This window comes from Protopterus annectens, chromosome 2.part0 (assembly GCF_019279795.1).
Source record: "Protopterus annectens isolate FY-2018-M chromosome 2.part0, PAN1.0, whole genome shotgun sequence".
NCBI classification, from domain to species: domain Eukaryota; kingdom Metazoa; phylum Chordata; order Ceratodontiformes; family Protopteridae; genus Protopterus; species Protopterus annectens.
In genome coordinates, this window is record NC_056728.1 from 1467652281 (window position 1) to 1467669780 (window position 17500).

Genomic DNA, 17500 nt, shown 5'->3' on the forward strand with positions numbered 1-17500 from the left:
TTTTGAAAGTATAAAGAGCATAGAATATAAGCTTCTGCACTATTTCTGGTTACTCCTAAAAAATCTTTACAGAACCATTCATTAAAAAAAAATGATAATAACCCAAAGACATCTATAATACAAACATCCTTTATATCTTCTGAAACGAATCAAAAGAAAGATGGAATCATTTCTGCTTATATGACAGAGCTGCATAGAGTATTAGAGCTTGCCAGTTTCAGTATGGGCCGAGTGAGACTATTACAGACAGACTGGCATGTGTACTGGTATGTATGACAAATATATGTGTGACGTATCACTCATAACATTTAGATTTAACTGTGAATGAAGTAGTACATGTTATAACATCTGCTGAAGCCACTGCAAATGACAGCACAGATTTGCAAAGAACACAAATTATGATCACCATACTTTCATTAAATGAGTTCATACGATGTCAATAATTGTTGGGTCGAAGAAAAGGTTTTGTATATGTGCTGTAAAAAGGGTCACGTTGGTAGGTTTTGTAAAGTGACACGGGAATTAGAACACAAATTGTAAATGAAAAAAATAGAAATGGTTGCAGTGCATGAGACAGGAAGCCCAGACAACCTGCATGACCTTCAGCTTCTAAGTGATGGTTCTGTTGAAGAGCAAGATATGCAATACGCAAATGTGCATCTAATCACAGAGCTAAGTGTTGTCATTCTAGCAGTATCAGCAATAAACAAGACATGGAATATGATGGTTAATTCACCTTCTCAGTTTCTCAGATGTAATCCTTATATGCACTAGCACACAATTTTTAGTTGACCTTTGCTCAAAGTTTCATTGCTCACTTCTTTGGAGATAAAGATTTATAAGTTTGCCTACTGGTGAGTTCTGGGTGATCTGGTTTAATGTGGCTTGGAAAAAGAGGGTAGAAAATATTACATGGCCCATCAGTGACTGCTCTTTATCCAAAGTGCAGCAACTTTGAAAAGTGAATAGCAAGGTTTAGGAGAAGTGTAAAGAAGACTTACTTTTTTGTGTAACACTGTCAGAAATTGAGAAACGTAAGTACAGACCTTCTACAAATGCATGTAATTGAACTTTTATATGTTCATAGGTTCATAGGTAGGTACTAGACTATCAGCCCTAGGGCCCATACAAGCCTAGCCAAAAAATGTACCCTGGCTTTCGCCACCCAAGAAAATAATTTTCCTGTGCCCCTGTCGAGCAGAGCCACAGAAGTGATGCCCGGGGTGAATTTCCCATTTCCCATCCAATCATCAAGATTTTTCTTGAAGAGTACTAATGAGGAGCTCAGTTTGACATAGATAGGTAGTCTGTTCCAGAGTATGGGAAGTCTCTGGGACAGGAATCTCTCCCTCCAGCATGTTCTGTTTATTGTGGTGATAAGGTTTAGGTCCCTAGAGCATGTAGCTCGGAGGGATTGGGATTTCTTTAAGCGGAGCATGTCCAACAGCTCTGGGTTTGACATAGCTTTGTATGTTAGGCAGAGATTGACCCTGAGTAGGCGATATGTGATGCAGTAAAGCTGTAGTTGTTTGAGCCGGTCTGCATAGGGCATCTGTTTGAGGCCAGTAATCCTCTTTGTGAGGTATTTCTGTGGTCTTTCCAGTTGTTGTAGATGTCTTGTGAGGTACATACCAAAAGGGGCGTTGTACTCTATAATGGGTCTAATGAGTGATGAGTAGAGGGGAACAATGACCTCTTTTTTTCTGGATGAGAATCCTTTTGTGATGAGATAAGCCACGTAGAAGGATTTATTGACCACTGTGCCGATGTGATTATCAAAGGAGAAACTACTGTCCACCTGTGTCCCAAGGTCTCTTATCACATTTTTGGCATTAAGTAGACTACCAGCTATGTGGTAGCTCATGGGTACAGAGTTTTTACCAAAGGGGATGACAATACACTTTTTGGCATTGAGCTTCAGGCCATGGCTTTGACACCAGGTATCTGTCTCAGTGAGGCCCTTTTGTAGTTTTTCCACATCGTTAGGAGTTTCGATTATGGCTCCTAGTTTGCAGTCATCTGCAAACTTTGTTAGCCAAAGACCTTCTGTGTTGGCCTGCACTTCAGGGAAGTAGATACCAAACAGGAGAGGACCCAGGACTAAACCCTGTGGTACTCCACTTGTCACTGGTCTGATGTCGGATTTGGAATCCGCTACTTTCACAGTGTGGGTTCTGTCCATGAGCCAGTTGGCAACCCATCTTGTGACATAGGGATTTATACCTAGTTTAGTGAGCTTATCTATAATTCCAGAGTGGGGGATGGTGTTGAAAGCCTTGGCGAGATCTAGATAAGCTTTGTGAACCATTTTACCCTCATCTATGGCTTTGGTGACTGCTTCAAAAAAGTCAATCAGGTTTAGGAGACATGATCTGCCTTTTACAAATCCAAACTGGGTAGGGTCCAGAGTTTGGAGATTACCAATGTCTTTGTTTATGAGTTCCACGATTATACGTTCCATGGCCTTGCAGACCAGGCTCATCAGGCTAATGGGGCGGTAGTTCCCGGGGTCCATCATGGCTCCCCCTTTGTGGAGTGGGATAACCATTGTGGTGCGCCATTCAGTGGGTACAAAGCCTGAGGTGAGGCTATGATTGAACATGGTACTTAGGTAGGGTGCCAGTTCATTCTGTAGTTCATGTAGAACGCAGCCTGGGATATTGTCAGGTCCCATGGATGCTGTGTTCTTGGCTTTGGAGAGTGTGTTTTTTACCTGTGCAGCCGTGATTATAGGAACTTTGCATTCTTCCAGTATAGAGATGGGCCCTCTAGGGGGTGAGAGGGGTTAAAGTTAGCACTGAACCTATCTGCTAGGATGTTGGCAATATCAGTTGGTTCTATATATTTAGTGCCATTGTGCTGTAACTCAGAGCAGATCTGAGTGTTCCCATTTAGATTCTTGATATAGCTATAGAATGCTTTGTGGTTATCTTTAGAGTCAGTTGCAATTTTGTTTTCGTAACTAGCTTTGGAGGATTTTATGAGGGATCTCAGCTTCTTACTGAGGTTGACCAGGGAGTTCCTCCAGTCATGGGATTTTACTCTTTTTTGCAACAGTTTCTTTCTTCTGTTGGAGAGTTTGTTTATGGCAGAGGACCACCAGATTGACTTCCTTTTTTTGGAGGATAACATCTTGGTTCTATTAGGGATAGCATGATCCATGCACTCATGTAAGTGCTTATAAAGTGCATTTGTGTAGGATTCGGCAGTCATACCTCTATTGTCTGTCTACATGGGTGTCACGAAGTTTGCCACTTCTGTCTTAAGAAGTGTGAAGTTGGCTTTGGAGAAGTTTTTTATGATGGTCTCCCTAATTGTGGGTGGGGATGGGATGTGGATGTCTAGGCTGATTAGCTTGTGCTCGGATCTGACCAAGGAGGAATTGACCTCTGGTGTGGCACACCAGTTTCCCATGTTGGTAATAACCATGTCTAGGATATTGCTACCCCTGGTGGGGGTGTGAATAAGTTGATCCAAGGTGTTGGAGTTTATGAATTCTAGAAAACATTGAGCAAAAGAGTTGGTACATGAGTAGTTTTCCCAGTTAATGGTGGGGTAGTTGAAATCACCCATTATTAGGGTGTTGGGTTGTACCCTAATACTTTCCAGTGTATCAAGAAATGAGGAGTGTGAATCCTGGGGCATGGTGGGGGGTCTGTAGCAAGCTACAATTTGGATTGTGGTCTTGCCCGGAGTTAGATGCACTTGGATAATCTCGGATGCATTATGCTGTGCAACTAGCCTGGAGGTGTGGATATCCTTAATGAATATGGACACGCCTCCACCTTTAGTGCTTCGTTCTGGGTTAGGTGGCCGAAAGGTCTGGTATGAATTGTAGCCTGGTAATGCAGGGGTGCTCTCTGGAGCTTTAAACCAGGTCTCTGTCACTGCACAGATGTCAGTGTTCTCCATTTTAAGGAGTGCCTCGAGTGAGTGCATTTTGAGGTTTAGACTTCTAGCATTGAATAGCATTACCCTCAGATTTTGCTTGCTTGTACCTGTTACGGTGATGAATTTGTCATTTGAACCTTGCCTAAAAAAGGCACTATAGCAGTGGAAAGAGACTTAGTCAGTATCTGGAATCCTAAGTGTGACAGGTGCAGGCCATCTCTGGCAAAGCATCGTGGTCTGTTGATCATGTCATCCCAGGCAGACAAATACTGGATCCCCTTAGAATGACACCAGAAGCTTAGCCAATTGTTGAAGGCAATCATTTTGTCCTTGTACTGTGGTATCATTCTGGGTGATGGCAGGATGCTACTCAGGGTTAGGGTCATACATGCCTGGGATACAATTATTTGGGATACAGATTGGGCATCAGATAACCAAGTTGGGATACGATTATTTATGACATCTTGTAATCAGGCCAGTATGATATAAGCTCCTTGATAGTGAACATATCTAGGGGATATGCAATGCAGATACTGGTTCAACAATGCACATTATATTTATTTATTTATTTATATTTGTTGACTGGGAGGTCCATTTTCAGTGGAGGCCCGGGGAGAGAAAAGCTCCACAGTTAAAATAAACAGACAGTTACATTGGATTACATAGCAATTAACAATTTACATAGCAATTACTTAGAACATATTTACAGATGAAGAACATAGTACATCAGTAGACAACTAGAATCTTTATCTGTGAAGTACATAACAGACATTAACAAATGTTACAAGAAGAAGTTCCTGCTGTATAATAAGTACTGGCTTATGAGCATCTGAGCTTGCTATAATCAAGGTAGTTAGTGGAGTGGAAAGAAATGTAGTGGCTGGATGGGGAGGGTGGTATTAGCGTGGGAGTTGCAAGGGTATAGCCAGCATGTTTTTAGGTGCACTTTTAGTAAAGTTTTGAAGTGGGTGCACAATGGTATGGAGGTAATTGTGGGTGGGAGGGAGTTCCATAATTTGGCTATGGTGCAAGAGAATAGTGCTTCACCAGCAGAGTTATTGGCTTTAGTAATCTGCAAGTGATTTTTGTTGCTGGATCTTAGTGATCTGGTGGTACGATAGGGTTGGAGTAGATTCTGGAGGGATGGGACATTTAGTGGATGATTTACTAGTTTGTGGGGGAGTGAGAGTTGATACCATTGAAGGAGGTGAGGGAGTTCAAGCCAGCCCAGTTCAGCAAGTGAGAGACAATGGTGACTACGGTAGGATGCCCCTGTGGCGAATTTGGCTATTTTGTTGTAGCAGGTCTCTAAGCTTGTTTAGATCGCATTGCCTTAGGTTGGTATATATTGGACAGGCATAAAGTAGGGTGGAGATAAGGTGGGAATTTGCTATTGAAATCTCTGCTGCTTTGGTGAGAAGTTGCTTATTTCTGTATAGCACTCCTAGTTTTTTGTGGACTTTTTTTATGTTCAAGAATATGTGAATGTCAAATTTTAGTTTATTGTCTATTTCCACTCCTAGCAATTTGGTGTGTTCAGTTGGGTATATAGTGGCATTGTCTTTTGCTGTGATGTTAAAGTGAGAGTTGTTTTGAGTATGTTTGGTGGGTTGGAAGATGAGAAGTTTAGTTTTGTTTTGGTTGAGTATTAATTGGGCATCGGATAACCAAGTTTCAAAAGGCTTCCTGTGTGACTTTTTGCAGTTTGAGTAGGGACTGGGCTGAGCAGATGATGGTTGAGTCATCTGCGTATTGTATGAGTGTGCCATGTTTGGTGGCAGAGGCTAGATTATTGGTGAAAACAGAGAAGAGTAGGGGTCCAAGGATGGATCCTTGGGGAACCACTATGGAGACAGGTAGTTGGGGAGATATGTCATTCTGCCATACAAAGGATTGTTGGCAGTCAGACAGGTAACTCTGAGACCAGTTGGTGACTGATTGTGAGAAGGAGAGGTTATTGAGGATAGAGATAAGTTGTTTGTGTGGGACCATGTCAAATGCTTTAGATAGGTCTAGGAAAGTAGCAGAGGAGAGATAGCCATTGTTTTTATGCTGAAGGATAGTGTTAGTAAAGGAGAGTTAGGCAGTGGTGGTGCTATGGTTTGGTCGGAAACATTATTTATATGGCAAGTTAAAAAAATAACTCCTTGGCATGTGTCATTAGAAATCACAAATGTTTTGTTTAAAATACTGTCTGCTAACAGCTTAGTACATAAACAGGTGAAAAAATTCTCAAAAGCATATTGGAGGAGAAATAATTGCTATATCATGGACCTTGCCTGACTAAAGAATTTCCACTGTAGACTCTTGAAATATTAGGCAGGATTACATCTATGTACCTGAACAGAGGTTAAAAGGATGAGCTTGATCAAAGTATATGTTCCTAAAATGTTTCATTGATGGTATGGCACCACATTAAATCAAATTTGAAGATGTGGTGATTTACATTACATTACCTGGGTAACAGCATGGCTATGTATGAATTACAACCCACAAAATAGTAAAGTGTGAAAATGAAGGGTTCTGTCAAGCTAAACTGATTGTCATACACAGAAAGCTTAATATAAAGTATGACGCCTGCTCCCTGGCCCAGCAATCAAGGAGCCTCAATCCTCACCACTAACACCAGTGAGGGGCGTCTCATATAGGAGGAAAGGATAACAAATACACACAGTAAAATGCAATTTCCATTAAGAGCACATAGAGATCACAATCAATCAGGGGCTGGTCGCTCCCTTGCTCTCCAGGTCCCCAATAAGAATTCCCACTAGCACAGCTATAGGGTCCAGATTTCAGCCTAGTGTGTAAGCTAAACCCTCCAGCACCCTCTCTGTCCAACCAGTGCTTCATGTCCCTGCCCAAGTAGCTGACACACACACACACACACACACACACACACACACACACACACACACACACACACACACACACACACACACACACACACACACACTTTGAGAAGAGTTTATACAACCACACAGACACTCCTGGGGAAGGCTGGCACAGGTTCTCCAGCTGTGCCCCTTTTTCCCAGATTATACGGTAGTACCAGCTGCCACCACCCACTAATATTTATCAGCTACTTAAAGGGTCTTAAAAGGGTGTCCAATTATTACTGTGCAATATTATTATCCAATTGGTAGTATAGCCCAGAGCTAAAGCTATTGAAGTGGCTTTGTACAATTTTACCAAAGGCATGCAAGAACTCTAAAGAGCTTAACTTATTTCTGCAAAAACAGTCACAGTTATACAGGTTTAAAAATATTTAATAACAATTAGTCAAAACACAAGACAATACTTTTTACTCACAGTGCTAGTCAAGAGTTCAGAGATCACAGAGAAATACTTAAAATAATTCACTAGTACAGTTCTGACATCACAGAAAACACTTCTAATATTGCTAGTTTCTAGCTATTTCTAAGAGAAAACACAAGTCTAAGATAAACTTACATAAAGAGCAAGACAGTGCTGGTGAGTTGGATAGTCAAGACAAAATGTTTAATGCTCTCTGATTCTCTCTGTTTTTCAAATCACATTCCTGGTTCACATTACATCATTTTCACACTTTCCTGGGTTCCCAGGCTAACAGAAACTACATTTACGTTCTTCACCTTTGGGCAGAAACCAGAGCAATAAAGGATATTTATGCATGCAAATTCTGTCCATTAACTCTGGCCTTAAAACAATAGGCAGGATGCCTCACTCTAGACGTACTGGCTCCAAGTTTTAACATCAAAGGGTCACAACATGCTTTACTTGGTCAGTAGAGTGCACTGTTGTTACATTTGTTTCCAGTTCCACATGTAACACTATTTTTACCATTTAAGACAACAAGCCTTTGGTTTACAATAATATTTACAGATGCCAGCATTATCACCAAAATTCTAACAGTGCTCAAGATATAAGTCACACTTCTGACAAGGATTTTACGTTTGATTTTTCCTTGTTTCAGGTTGACGAGGATTTTCAGCGCTTGGGAGCACGCCCTAAGCGCACACGTCCTGTTAAAACTTATGCTATGTCAGCAAAGCCTAAAGCGGATATTGAAAAAGATACTTCAGTGATTTTTTCTAGCCCTAGGGGCAACGTTATAAATGCTTCTCCCACTACTTATGTTGTTGGTAATTTGGACAAATTTTTAACTAATGACTATGATTTTAAAACAAAAGATCATCATATTTGGACAATTCCGTTAATTACAAAGGGACTGTAAAGGATATGATTTATAATTTAGGAAAAATGTTATTAGCTGTGAAAAGTGTAAAGATTGACAATGCATATCTGTTGAAATGTATTAATTTAGGTATTGTACCAATGGGTTTAAGGTTTTTTAAAATGCCAATGGGGGTAAACTTAGACAATGATACAAAGATGGAATTTAACAAATTATTTGACAGTTATGGTACTAGTTTTATGAACTTAATCATAAAAAAGAATGATGAGAAACTAAGTGGGTTAGTTAATGAGCTTGAGAAGCTAAATAATGACATTGTTACAGATTTGGTGTTCCCTCAATGGAAGGATCTTTATGAAAAACAGTTTAAATTAGCTGAGAGTAGAGCTATTAAGATTTTTGATAGAAAGAATAAGAAGTTAACACGCGATATTGAACAATATCACCACAATAGGCCTTATTTATGGAAAGGTGAGATGGATAGGGAACCTTTTAATGTTGGTGTGGATAGAAGGGAAACCCACAAGGATTCTGGCCTAAATTTTCAAGGGGGCCGTTATGTTACACTCCAACAGAAATGGAATTACCCACAAAGGAACCATCAAAAGAGATGGTAGCTAACAACATTGAAAATACTAACAGTCAGTTTCTACCTACCTACTTTGGAAAATAGTACGGTACATAACAAACAGGTTGAAGAGGTTGTTATTGTTCAAGATGACTTAAAAAATTTTAACTATACTAGTTTAAACATTTTGGATGAACATTTTTCTTTATTTAAGAAGGGTATGAAATACATACCAACTGCTAGGTTTAATTTAGCTGACACTATAGCTGAGGTCAAACTATATTGCCATAGACTAAACCTGGCGGTTCCTATGCAAAATAATATGAAGCTGGCATATGAACATGAATTAAGGCAAAAAAGCACTTTTATTCCAATACCACATAGGAATGTATCAAACTTTGAGGATCTTATATGTCAGGATATATACAGATATAATAGGAAAAGAAATAAATGTTTGTTTAGTGACAATCTTACTATGCAAGAGAGAACATGTTTGAAAGAATTAATTTGTAACAAAGACATAAGGGTTATGAAACCCGACAAAGGTGCGGGGATTGCTTTGTACAACACGTTGGATTATGTTAACAAGATACAGGGAATATTAATTGGGACAGACAATTATGAAATAGTGTCATTAAATGAAATTAATATTGGATATCGTAAGATTATTTAGCGTTAGAAGAGTATTTGATTGACAATAGGATCACAGTGGAGACCTACAATTTTTTAAGGGTTGAACATCCTGTGCTTGCTACTATAGTGGGGATTCCCAAAATTCATAAGGACATACTTGACCCTCCTTTTCGTCCCATCATCTCAGGTAGTAAATCTAAGACCTTTAATATAGGGGTAGCGATAGATAGAGGGGTCAAGCATATTTATGGGAATACAACACATCTCATAAAGGATTCTTGGATGTTTTTGTCCAATCTTACTTCTGACAAATGGAAACAGAGTTTGCTTTACATAACCATTGATGTGATAGATCTGTTTTCTTGCATCCCTAAGAATCAAGGCTTAGAAGATTTTTGTGAAAGCATGAGAAGGTATTCCAATCTTAGTTGGGATCGTATCAATTTAATAACCAATATGATGGAAATAGTATTAGATCACAATTATATTTATTTTGAAGGGGAATACTTTAGACAAACTAGGGGTGTTGCTATGGGGGGCTTTGTGTGCCCCTATTTTTGCCAATTTGGTTATGTTGGCATGGGAGTACCAACATGTGTTTAGTCACAGCTATTTTCAACATGTGGTCTACTACACAAGATTTCTGGACGATATGTTTCTGTTATGGGATGGACCAGTTGAATCCTTTAACGGATTTATGGTGTATTTAAACCAGTCTAGCGACTTTTTGAAATTTACACACAAAATAAGGCCCGAGAGGATAGCTTACTTGGACACATTTATTAGACATACAGTCACTGGGTTCCAGTCTGAGATCCATAGGAAAGAAACATTTTCAAATGGATATCTGGAGTTCACCAGTAATCATCCCAAACACATTTTAAGAAACATCTTCAAGGGATAATGTATCCGGGCAGCTAGAATGTCCTCCACTTATGAGATAATGATTAAGGAGATTCATTTCATCAAAAACATGTTTATTAATAGAAAGTACCCCATCCAACTATTGAATGACACAGCTTCATATGTTATACGAGAATTAGGTAAAAAGTACCCTCCAATTCTGGGTACCCCCCTTAACATTAATAATGTTACACAATCTGGAAGAACAGAGGGCTTTGAGTCCAAAAAAGCATGTGTCTTAATGTACTCACCACATGTTAATGAAATTAAAAATATTTTATTTAGACATTGGAATATTTTAACTATTGATGAGGAAGTGAACAAAGTAGTTGGAAACAGACCATGTTGTGTATACAAGATAGGATTGAACATAAAAAGATTGTTAGAGAGTACTCCAAACAATCGCAATTACCCTTTGTTGCAGGATGTTTCCACAAAAAAGTGTGGCTCTTGCAGTCAATGTTTTGCTATAAATGAAAATAAGGGATGCAAACTTGATGACATAAACATGACATATATAAAGTTTATAAAAGGGAATTGTTATAGTACTAACGTAATATACCTTGCCAAATGTGATTTATGCACAGCGTTTTACACTGGAAAAACTGAAAGGCAATTTAGGAGACGGATTTATGAACATCTGTATAAGATCAAAACTCATGACACTAAGAATGCCTTATTCAGACATATAAAACAGTATGGTATTGGACATACTTTTAGATTTGCCATAATTGATCATGTTCAAAAATCACCCCGGGGAGGTAATACAAAGGCCCTTTTAGGAAAAAAGGAAAGTATGTGGCAGATGATGACTAATGCCACCAAGGTTCCTGGTATAAATGATTTTATATTTATTAAACCCTTACTACAATTATTATAAATAGATATATTTATTGATTTTATACATCTATTTTTATATGTTTCCGTTTTTAATCTGTGTAATTGGTTCATGCTTTTGCAACAATAACCTAGTGGGTTTGTTTCTGGACACCCGTTAGTAATATGCAGGAATTTACATACACACAGATTAATTTATTTCACAAGCTATGAATTTAATAGATTAGTGTTCCTTTGGTACATACATTCTTGTTTTTCATATATTTACTTATTTATGTATATATTTATATATTCTTATATATATATATATATATATATATATATATATATATATATATATATATATATTTCATATTTATATACTCATTTTATATGTACATATATTTACATTTTTAACTTGTTTACAGTAGTGGGATTCATGATTATTAGGACTTGTAAATATATTAATATGTTAGTGACATTTTAGTAATGTATATGTTTCAAACGCTATATTGAGCGTTTGTATATTGAATTTAAGGTTTTATTTACTTTTGTATGCATTTGCACTTTAAATAAGCTGACGTCAACTATTTTAAAATGATTTCAAGTTGGCGCCAAAAAGTTGTTAAATGTGGTGTCAATTAAGATGTATTTTGTCTGATGAAGTCTGCATTGCAGATGAAAGCGCTTACACTTGTTCTGCTTAGCTTTTTGTTGTTTGAGTGTTATTAAACTTGCCGCCTCATCCTTGTTCGAGTCCTGCTTCACTGTTTGAACTAGATAACCTAGCGGAGATTGGTTGTTGTCTCATTCTTTGGATTCAGTTGTTGTATTTCTAAGAGAAAACACAAGTCTAAGATAAACTTACATAAAGAGCAAGACAGTGCTGGTGAGTTGGATAGTCAAGACAAAATGTTTAATGCTCTCTGATTCTCTCTGTTTTTCAAATCACATTCCTGGTTCACATTACATCATTTTCACACTTTCCTGGGTTCCCAGGCTAAGAGAAACTACATTTACATTCTTCACCTTTGGGCAGAAACCAGAGCAATAAAGAATACTTATGCATGCAAATTCTGGCCATTAACTCTGGCCTTAAAACAATAGGCAGGATGCCTCATTCTAGACTTACTGGCTCCAAGTTTTAACATCAAAGGGTCACAACATGCTTTACTTGGTCAGTAGAGTGCACTGTTGTTACATTTTTTTTCAGTTCCACATGTAACACTATTTTTACTATTTAAGACAATAAGCCTTTGGTTTACAATAATATTTACAGATGACAGCATTATCACCAAAATTCTATCTGGCTAGGCTGGCAGCCTTCACCTATCTTCATCCAATCTTCACATAAAGCTTGTTTACTCTATTGCCCAGAAAGGTGGACAGGAACTTATTTTTTTGGAAAGTATTCCCCATACGTTTTTAAAATTACACTATTTTTGTTTATGATATTTATGGATGAACACACTGAGTGCATTAAGTTATGTTTTTATAAATGAGTAATTTTAAGTGAAGTATTTGGCAGTCAAATTTTCTACCCTGAAATTACCCCAAGATATATATATGAAGGTAGTAAATGGATAGATTTTCCTCTGCTTTATGTAAGATCACTAAAGGCTGCATATATGCATTAAAGCAGGTATGCCCTCAAGCATTACTTCATTTTAAAGTAATAATCTATTTCTGCATTTTTATTTGTTTGATTGTTTCTTCATTTTTTAACCAACTTATTGGGCTTAACCAAAAGACCTTTTTCTGTCATTACCGTGGCATAACTCAATACAAGCAATGAACAGTATAACATTGTTTTAAATCATAGTGATATAAAGCAGAGTGCCTAAACTTTATTCATGTGGAACTCCAAAGAACAAGAAAAGACATACATCTGCATATGCAAGAATGTTTTTTTTTCCAGGGAAAATTTAGTAGAGTTGATATTATTTCTGTTATCTAAAATATCTTTCTCATAGCTTCATGGTCTAGGGTTCAGTCATCATCTTAAGTCAGTGTTGTGTGTAGTTTAAATGTTCTTCCCACGTGTGCATGGGTTTCCCCTCAGTACTCTGGTTTCCTCCCAAGGTCCAAAAACATTCTGGTCAACTGAATACCCCAAAGTGTCCATATATCATCTCTCTCTCTATATATATATATATATATATATATATATATAAAACATTGAAAGCCCATAACATTGAAATTCGAAACATTGAGACCGAAATCTTGAAAATTCAAAACACTGAAAACTCAAAACATTGATTCCCATAACATTGAAAAAACATAGGAAATCAACCTCTAATATATGCCAACACAACTATATAAAGAAACAAATAAAAAACAAACCATATTACACTTCTCCAAATATAAGCAGGGGGGCAAGCTCCCCTGCCCCTTCCATCCCCCTCACCCCCTAATACTTACATATATTAACTCCAAGATCTCACTACACAGAACCAAACAGCAAACATACCATTCTGCACTTCATGACTGCCTGTTTAAATTGTAAAAAACTATCCTCAACCTTCTCTTAGAAGCACTACTTCACTGTTAAAACATATTATTATATATCTCTCCGATACTTACCCGAGTTTCATAGGTAACCTCAGTGATGCTCCCTTCCTACCTGCTATACTACAACATGATGCATCTAAGTGTAGTGTAGTGTGATCTCGGAGTTGATATATTTAAGTAGCAGGGGGTGAAGGGGGTGCAGATCCCCACATGTGTGGTGTAAGGGGGCTTGCCCCCTGCTTATATTTGAAGAAGTGTAATATGGTTTGTTTTTTATTTCCGTATGTAGTTGTGCTAGACTATAGTACATGTTGCTTTCCTATGTTTTTTCAAATTTATGGGATTCAATGTTTTGTGTTTTTAGTGTTTTGAATTTTCAAGATTTTGGTCTCAGTGTTTTGAATTTCAGTGCTGTGGGTTTTCGATGTTCTAAATTTAATCCATATATAAATGGATGAATATAGCAGGGTGGCTCAGTGGTGCAGCAGTTAACTTTGTCGCTTCACAGCAAGAGGTTCTCTGGTTTGATTCTCAGCTGGGGTGCCTTCTACGTGGAGTTTGTATGTTCTCCCTGTGTTTGCATGGGTTTCCTCCCACATTCCAAAGACATGCATCTGGAGCATTTCTCCCTGGGCCTCTGCTGAAAATAGGCTCTGTGTAACCTAGTCAGACTTTCTCAGTCATAAATGTTAAATATATATACACACACACACACAGTCGAAACTAAATAGTTAATCACCTCTCTACAATAGCCCCTCCTTAAGTTGGCCTAATTTTCATAGACCAGACATGCACCACATATACTCAATGGAACACCGACCTCTCTATATTGATGACCTCTGTAAGTTGTATCTTGACCACTTGGACTGTCACACACAGTATTAATTTACCCTCTATAATTTGATCAGTTGAGTCCACTCTACACCAAAGGGTAGAAGGTGCAGGCTTTTCCCCTTAGTTATATTATTGTTTTCTTTAGTATAAGTTCTTTTTTCATGTTTTATTATTATCACGTGTTAGATTAGGACTAATGTCCTATTGTTTATCATGTGTTGCAGAAGTTTTTTTTTTCAACATGAAGGATTGGTCTGAATTGCAGATACATCCTACAATTACTGAAAAATTTTACAGTTTATCAAGTCATGATGGCTCAAAGAACTCAAAGAGCTGACATTGAAGGAAAAAGTTGATCTTCTGCATTTACTGAAAAGCAGCAGCCAAAGAAAGACTGCAGAACATTTTGGTGTTAGCAAGACCACAGTTAGCAACATCCACAAACGTAAACATGAGAACTTGGAAATATATGGTAGGGAAAGTGGAGACCTACAGCAGAAATGGAGGAAAACGTCCCTTGATGAAGTCAATAAAGCCACATTAAGCTGGTTCAAACAAATGAGGGCAGTTAATGCCCGAATCTCTGGCCGATGATCCAAGAAGTTGCTAAAAAACTTGCACAGGAATTCAGGGTGTCAGATTTCCAAGCATCAAGTGGTTGGCTCGAGACATTTAAACTGCGACATGAAATCTCCCAGAAAGTCTTGTAACCAATGAAGTTCCAGTAGAAGTTGTGGACGAGTTTATTAAAAAGTTCCCGGACTTCACCAGAGGCTTCAAAAATGATGACATCTTTAACACTGACAAGTGCACTCTTTTTTAAGGCAATGCCTGACAGGAGCCTCATCATGAAGGGTGACAAATGTAAGAATGGAAAACTTTCCAAAGAATGTTTCACAGTTCTGCTTTGCGCTAAATCAGCCAGAGAGAAACTAAGGCCCTTGATGATTAGTAAATCGGCAAAGCCACACGCATTCAAGAAACTGAACCCCGAAGACCTCCCTGTCACTTGGAGATCAAACAAATGCACATGAATGACCGGTGCCCTATTTGAGGAGTGGATAAGGTTTACAGACTGAGAAATGAAGAAGAAGAAATGGTCAATTCTATTGACAGTAGATAACTGTCCTGGCCACCCGCAAGTGGATCATCTCAGAAACGTGACTCCGAAATTTCTGCCTCCAAACATGACCTAAAAATTCCAACCTCTTGACCAAGGTATCATCAAAACATTTAAAATGCTCTACCAAGCCCAGCTCCTGCAGTGGGTCATTACTAAAACACAAACCTGTGGTGCACCTGTGGAAGAACTTCATCCACTGCATCAGCTAACACTCTGGATTCTGTCCTCTGGATCAGTTATTCTTGGAAGAAATGTCAGAAAGAAATGATACAGAAGTGTTTCAAGAAAGTTGAATTTGTCCCAACCCAAGAACATGATGTTTTGGCTCCATCGGACATTCCATCTGTCATGGCAGAATTTGAAGGAGTAGATTTTGAAGGTTTTGTTGCAATGGATGATCTGGTGGCAACCTGTAATGAACCTGACCCAGAAGCAATTTTCCAAGCAATATTGACTGACAAAGTGGAAGAAGCAAGTAAGGATGACACAGAAATTGCAGAGACTCCAAAAGAAAATGTCAGGCATCTGATAATGCAGTTAAAGTCATTTGCTGTGGAAAAATGCCCAGGTATGGTGAGTAGTGTAGCCATTGTTGAAAGTGCGTTCTGTATTTACCTGTGTAATAAGAATAAGAAACAGACCAAGACTGACTATTTTTTTCAGAAATCATGATTAAACCATGAGAAAACAGTAAATGTATTGATTTTGTAAGATACTGCATGTATGATTTTACTGTGCTGTGATTATGTATGATTTGTTATAGTCCCTTTGAAGGTCAACTTACAGAGGTTCTACTATGTATGTGTGTATATATATATATATATATATATATATATATATATATATATATATATATACAGAGAGAGAGAGAGATATTTTGGTGTGGCTTAAAAAAAGGTCCATGATGGCAAGTCACTTACGCAATTAACAAATGAATAACATGAATGAATTAAAAAAATGATTTAAATTACATAACACTTCAATGAAAATATGGCACAGAGAGTTATTACAGCATGTATATAGACTTCAATGTACTTTCACTGAACAGTCATAAGTAATGAATCAGAAAAAAAAATCAGTTTTGCACATTATTCGGTCTGTGTGTAACAACTACATGAATACGATTATCTTCATGGCCACTGTAAGGCAGACACATGATAACATGAATGAGAGTGTGGGAATTAAACTGATGATCAGTCTGACCTTAAATAGTTATCTGCTATAAATTTATACTATGCAGTTCATAAGATAAGTGCAATATTATAGCAGGGATAGGGTAATAAGCATGCTGCAGGAGGTACTAAAACATGTGAAAATTGAATGTATACTTTAAGTAAAAAAATATAATTCTAGCTGGGTAATTGTGGACTATACAAGCAAGAAATGTACAGGGGTAATATAGATGCTTAACTTGTTTTAGAAGCAAGTGCATCCTGCTTGAACTTTTTAGGCTGTGGTTAACTTTCATTTCACACTGGTATGAGCTCTATATTTCTAAGGCATAGAGATAGACTTTTCAAAATAAAGATACCAATTCCTGTGAATGCTCTTATCTCTTCTTCTGACGTGGTTTGAGGGATCATCAATAACTGAAACTCCATGTACTAAAACATTTATGGAGTTTTATAAATACGTTGGGAGAATTTATAAACAAGAGAAAAACAGCAGCCAAGCTAGTGTTTGAAATCTTTTAGCTCTCTACACTGAATGCCAATAGTGTTTAGGGGCCTATAGAATGAAGAAACGTTTTGCTTGTTTCAGCATTGTGGAATTTTGGTATGGAATTGATATGGAAGAACAGGATATATATTTCATTAATAGTGAGATAATTTTATCCAGAATTGGCTTTTACTTTTGAAATAAGCAGTCTGATAAAGCTATAACTAAACTTTAGTTTTTGATTTGCTGTGCACGTTTGTGTCACTATGGTTTATACAAAGATGCTGTGATCAAACCAGATACCTAAGTATCTAAAGACTGAGATTTTTTCAAGAAATGTTTGAAATGAAGTCTGTGATGATTATGATAGAATTTTTAACACCATGGG